The sequence below is a fragment of the Vulpes vulpes genome, chromosome 6 (assembly GCF_048418805.1).
Source record: "Vulpes vulpes isolate BD-2025 chromosome 6, VulVul3, whole genome shotgun sequence".
NCBI lineage: Eukaryota > Metazoa > Chordata > Mammalia > Carnivora > Canidae > Vulpes > Vulpes vulpes.
In genome coordinates this window covers 59,146,584-59,153,268 of record NC_132785.1, presented here as the reverse complement: position 1 = coordinate 59,153,268, position 6,685 = coordinate 59,146,584, and positions in this window count along the sequence as shown.

Here is a 6,685-nt window from a genome sequence, read left to right as displayed (position 1 = left end):
ATTTGAATGGTAAATGGTTCTCCAACCTTTTATTTTCAGGTTGTAGGTGTCCTTCTGTCTAAAATGAGTCTCTTGTAGACAGCAAATAGATGGGTCCTGCTTTTTAATCCAGTCTGAAACCCTGCGCCTTTTGATGGGGTCATTAAGCCCATTCACGTTCAGAGTTACTATTGATAGATATGAGTTTAGTGTCATCATATCTATTCAGTCCTTGTTTTTGTGGATTGTTCCACTGAACTTCTTCTTAAAGGGGAGTTTTAAGAGTCCCCCTTAAAATTTCTTGCAGAGCTGGTTTGGAGGTTACATATTCTTTCAGTTCCTGCCTGTCTTGGAAGCTCTTTATCTCTCCTTCCATTTTGAATGAAAGCCTTGCTGGATAGAGTATTCTTGGTTGCATGTTCTTCTCATTTAGGACCCTGAATATATCCTGCCAGCCCTTTCTGGCCTGCCAGGTCTCTGTGGAGAGGTCTGCTGTTACCCTAATATTCCTCCCCATAAAAGTCAGGGACTTTTTTTCTCTTGCTGCTTTAAGGATCTTCTCCTTATCTTTGGAATTTGCAAGCTTCACTATTAAATGTCGAGGTGTTGATCGGGTTTTGTTGATTTTAGGGGGGGATCTCTCTATTTCCTGGATCTGAATGCCTCTTTCCCTTCCCAGATTCGGAAAGTTTTCAGCTAGGATTTGTTCAAATACATATTCTGGCCCTCTGTCCCTTTCGGCGCCCTCGGGAACCCCAATTAAACGTAGGTTTTTCTTCCTCAGGCTGTCATTTATTTCCCTTAATCTATCCTCATGGTCTTTTAATTGCCTGTCTCTTTTTTCCTCAGTTTCCCTCTTTGCCATCAGCTTGTCTTCTATGTCACTCACTCGTTCTTCCACCTCGTCAAGCCTCGTCGTTAGGACTTCTAGCTTGGATTGTATCTCATTTAATTGATTTTTAATTTCTGCCTGATTGGATCTCAATTCTGCAGTCATGAAGTCTCTTGAGTCCTTTATGGTTTTTTCTAGAGCCACCAGTAGCTGTATAATAGTGCTTCTGAATTGGCTTTCTGACATTGAATTGTAATCCATATTTTGTAACTCCGTGGGAGAGAGGGCTGTTTCTGATTCTTTTTTTTGAGGTGAGGTTTTCCTTCTAGTCATTTTGCTCAGTGCAGAGTGGCCAAAAACAAGTTGTATTGGGAAAAGGAGAAAAAGAGAGAGAAGGAAAGAGAAGAGAAAAAGAAAAAAGAGAAAGAAGAAAAAAAAGGGGGGGGGGGAGAGAAGAAAAAGAAAGAAAGGAGAAAAAAGAAAAAAAAGGGGGGGGTGGGGGACGCAATCAGAAATCAAGAAGAAAGAGAGAAAAGAAAAAAAAAGCACAAAACAAAACAAAACAAAAACAAAAAAAACAAAAAAAACACGGGGGAGTATCTTCCGATTCTGTGTTCTTTAAGTCCCTTGACTTCCCTTGGAACTTGTCCCTCTAGCTGGTCTTCTGGGGGAGGGGCCTGCTGTGCTGATTCTCAGGTGTTAGCACTTGGGGGAGCTGCTCTGCCCCTGCCTGGTGCAGGGCTCAGTGGGGGTTGTTCACCCCGTGAGGCCCCGGGAGGAAGCCACAGTGGCGGGGGCAGCTCTGGGACCCTGGAGTCAGCCCCCGCAGTAGCTCCGGGGCTCTCCGTCTGCAGGGCCTGGAGGCTCCCAGGCGGGGCCGCTGATCTGCTCATTTCCAGGCAGGAGCGTCCTCGCTGTCCTGGGCCCTCCCGGCCTCTGCCTGTCCCGGGGGGAGGCCGGATCCTGGGCTGTGTCCCGGCGCCCTGTGCTTCGGGGCCTGCGCTGTTGGATTCGCGCTCCCGGCGGTGCAGCCCCCTCCGCGGAGCCGCCGCCCGAGCCCCTCCGAGCTGTTCCCGGAGTCGCGCCGCCCCCTCCGGGCTGAGCTTCTTCCTCCGCCCGAGCCGCCGCTGCCGAGCTGTTCCCGGAGCCGCGCCGCCCCCTCCGCGGAGCTTCTTCCTCCGCCCGAGCCGCCGCCGCTGAGCTGTTCCCGGAGCCGCGCCGCCCCCTCCGCGGAGCCGCCGCCCGAGCCCCTCCGAGCTGCTCCGGGTCCCGCCGAGCGCTGCAGCCCTTAGGGTGCTCGGCGCATCTCCGGGGCGCAGTTCCTCTGTTACTGTCCCAGGGAGCCCGAGGGCATCCCCGCCTTTCTGGGGATCCTGCTCCAATTCCCCGGGAGGCCTTTCCGCGGGGAAGGTCGGTGCAGCTCCTGCTCCTCCGGGACGGGTCTCTCCTGTCCTGGGGACACTCGCCCCGACCTCAGCCCGGCTCCTCGCAGGGCCCCTCCCCCTTGGAGGCCTTTTGTGTCTTTATTTCTTTTTCCCCGTCTTCCTACCTTGATAGAATCGCGGACTCTTCTCACTGTAGCGTTCCAGCTGGTCTCTCTTTAAATCTCAGGCTGAATTCGTAGATTTTCAGGATGATTTGAATGTTTTCTAGGTAATTTGTTGAGGACAAGTGACTTGGAGACCCTGCTCTGCCGCCATCTTGCCCCTCCCTTCCTCGAGAAGAAAGCTTTTTAAACTATAACACAATTAATGTGTAAATAAAGCATAGATGGATTAATTTGATTATAAAAACTTTTTAAGTTTCTGAAAAACACCATAAACCAAGTCAAATAGCAAAAGACAAACTGGTGGAAGTCTGCATTACATCTCTCAGTGATAAAGGGCCCATCTCCCTCACCTATAAAATGATCTCAAAAATAGAGGGGAAGAAAAGGCCAAAAATCCAATGGAAAAATGGACAACATACATAACAGACCACAAAACACAATATGCAGAAGGCCCTTAACATATGAAAAGATGTTCAACTTCACTCATGAATACAGATTAAGTCTCAGACACACCAGGATACCTACCATATCCCACTCATCACGTGGACAAAAATTCAGAAGTGTGAGCACACACCCCAGGACAAGCAGGCATTTGTGTGCACCACTGATGGGAATGCCAACGGTAGCGCACCTGTGGCAAAAACCTCGGAGAACTGTGCATACACACTTTCACCCAGAATCCCATCTCCAGAAACTAACCCTGACAAACACTTCTTCACAAATACACGAGGCTATTCACTGTGATGTTATTTCTAATTGCAGTGTATGACTTCCCAAGTGCCCTTCTGTAAGCAACCAGTTAAAGGATCCACAGTACAGCTACCTGATGTATTAGATGGTTACCAACAGGAAAATTTTATAAACTAATAAAAGGTGAGTTCCAGGATATACTTCAAGTTTTTTAAAAAAGGAAAATACATAAGAGTATATATGCTACACTACCTTTTGCCTAAAAAAGGATCAAAGGCACCTGAGCAGCTCCATCGGTGAAGCATCTGCCTTCAGATCCCGGGGGTCTGTTTTCAGATCCTGGGGTCCTGGAATTGAGTCCCACAGCAGGCTCCCTGCTGAGCAGGGGTCTGCTTCTCCCTCTCCCTCCCTCCATTCATTCTCTCTCCCTCTCTCTCTCAAATAAATGATTTTAAAACTTCAAAAAATAGAAATAAATTTAAAAAGAAGTTTCCCTAAGAACTGAACTGACTATCCATACTTTGTACAATGTATTCTAAGGACAAAAATCACTGCAAAGAAATCCTGAATTTTTCTTGTTTATTTTTGGCAGTGGTGTTGGCATGGTGATTCTGAAATGAGTTTGTGCCCGCTACAGGGTAGAGCAAAGAGCTGACACAGGTTGAGCTTCGGGAAACCCAGAGCCTCACCGTGACAGAAAGGAAAATCAAACGTGGACAACCTGGTGCTGTGGGGCCTGAGTGGGAGCACGAGTGTGAATCTATAACTTCCAGTGCTGTCCTCTCCGCAAACCACAAGCGATGGCACACCTGCTCCCTGGGACTCTGCTGTAAATATCAGCAGAGTTCTCGCTGTCTTCTCTGTCAGAAGGCCGAGAAGTACTTAAGACAAGTGAGGTGCTCCTAGGAAATGGAGGGGCTCCTGCAAACAAGACTTGGAACAGTTTAGTTAAAAAGAACAGTGATGGTAACAGATTAGAATACACTGAATTAAAAGGAATAACTGAATCTACAATGAATTATCTTTTAAAGGCTAAATTCTTCTTCACAAAAGAAAGCCAGTTAATAAGCGTGGCAGAGACGAGAGAATTGGAGTATTCCCATTCTGCAACCACGGTTGATCAACGTTATTGGGGAATGGAATATTCATGCAGCTTTGAATTGTCATCCCATGGGTTTCTTACCAACTTCCCAAAGGACAAAGTTATTCACACCGGAGAAATGTGGTAGTTAAATCTGGTGAATTCTTTCTTAGAGTCTCCTGTTGTGATGCAGGGACCACATGCATCTGTCACCTCTGCAGCAGCCTCACCAAAACCTGTGACCCGCATCAACCCACAAGGGAAACACTAGACCATCCGCACTGTGGACATCTCATAAGACAACTCGCCTGGACTCTGCGGTGCTGATGTACTTGAACAACAACAAAAAAGCAGTGAAGACCATTCTGGATTAAGGGAGTAAGAGACACGTTACAAACAACTGTACTGTGAGATATTTAATTGTTCCTCGATTGAAAAAAAACATATACAGCACATCAGGGTGACAACTGGGTAAAGGGGAATATGGAGCAGCCGTGATTTCTGGAGGACGACACAGCTCTGTAAGGCCAGAGAAAACCCTTGTTCCCAGGAAAGGCTGACGTGTGCTCGTGTGCATTCTCCACTGCAAGCTACATAGGATGATGTGCAGATTAGACTGTGCACATGTGTGAATTTGATGGAGGGCAATTCTCAAGAAAGCAGCAGCCCAGACGCAGAGATGCAATGTCTCGTACCATCTGGACGGAAGGTGGCTTGGAGAGTCAGGCACCTTGGCGCGTCCGCTTCTTGCCCCGTGAAACACCAAGGGATATGGTTGCCGGGAACCAGAACACAGCCCAGACGGTTTCTAGTCTGAGAAATAGAGCCCCAGAACTAATGAAGTATTATATAAAAACACTGAGGTTAAGTGGGAAACAACAACAAAAAGTGTGTCCCGCCGTGTGACCCACCACGGGCTGCTACAAGACCCCAGTGGGGGGGGGGTGCGCTCTGTGGACCTCGGTGGGTGCCCCTGGCAGCCGCCCGCCCACAGGAGAGACTTCTTCTCTGCTGCAGGTGCCTCTCACTGTCCCAAGCCACACGTGGAGCAGGGACACAGTGCAATGTCACCATCAGGAGCCAATAAAGGTTGCCCTGCAAGCACAGGGACCAGGATAAACAGGTTTCCAAGTCACAGACTCGCACACACACGCTGGGCATTAGCGCTCTTCCACTCCCATGTTTCGTCCTGTTATGAGAGTCTCCTGACATTACACAACTGAACACATGCCCACACGGAAGGACGTGTGGTGACCATGTTCTTGGCGCTGCTTACAGGGCTGGTTTTAGTTGGAAGTGTTAATACCGAATGACCTTTTTCTGAAGGGTATTTTAAGGAGAGAAAGCAATTTTCCGTAATACGGTTGCCATAGCGATTGGCCCTTAAAAAGGCCGGGAGAGAAATGATGCACGTCTGTAATCACCAGCCACTGCCACAACTAATGGTCTGGTAAAGCAGCATTCGGGGATTAATTTGAAGCAGAATAGATAAGTGGGTTTCTAAAAACTTCAAGGAGAAGGAAAAGAGGAAGAAGGACCCTGCAGCACTTGCACAAGCAGGGTCATGGTGATGGGCACTGCGCCCTGCTCGGGGGCACGGGGGCCGCAGGGGAAGGGCTCAGTCAGTGTATGGGGAGCCGGCGGGTTCCTGGAGGAGCTGGGAGCAGCGGCCTCCCAGGGAATGGAGCCATGCTCCTGGGACCATCTGCTGACCCCAAGGCCATCTGCTGGGGCAGAGAAGGCACTAGACAACACGGAAAATCACATTGTGTCAGAAAGCAGGAAGGTTCTCAAAGATGAGTGGTGACATGCCAGAGGCGTGGGGGTCCACATGCAGGGGCCTCCCCTGGCCAAACTTGAGAGAATTCAAACACCAAAGTAAATCCGGGTAGCGACAGACCACAGCGCATGAAACCACTGGACCGTAAGTCCACACAGACGTGAATGAATGAATAGAAGTTTAATGAGAACACTTAGCTAATTTCAAAGCACCAACACACAAAACACTAATGAAGGAGGAAGAAAGAGGAGTGTACAGTGGACAACCCAAGGTGATGTCATCCTAACCAAGTGATTAAAATAGCCCCAACAGCAACAAGCCACTTAACGTGACACCTGACACACGCGATGACTAGATGCAGCCTACGTCTATGATGCCCACACCAAGATTTGCAGCCTGAATGCATTCATGATGATGCATCAGACAAACTCCAAATAAGGAACATTCTACTAAACAACTGCCCTGTAATCTTCTAAAGTGACTTCTCCATGACAGCCCTGGGAAGCCCGAGGATTGTTCCATACTAAAGGAGATGAAAGGGACCTGATGGCTGCATGTAAGATGAGCTGAACCAGATCCTCTGGGTACAAAGGACATTGGTAAGAGAATTGGCAAAATTTGAGTGGGGTTCAAGGATTTGATGGTAAAGTTGGTATTAATCTCCTGATATTGAGAATTCGATTATGATTATATAAGAAAATATCTTTGTTCATTGGAAATGCCTGTTTTACAGCAGCAACTTACTCTACAATGGTTCAGTGGGGAAAGAACTTT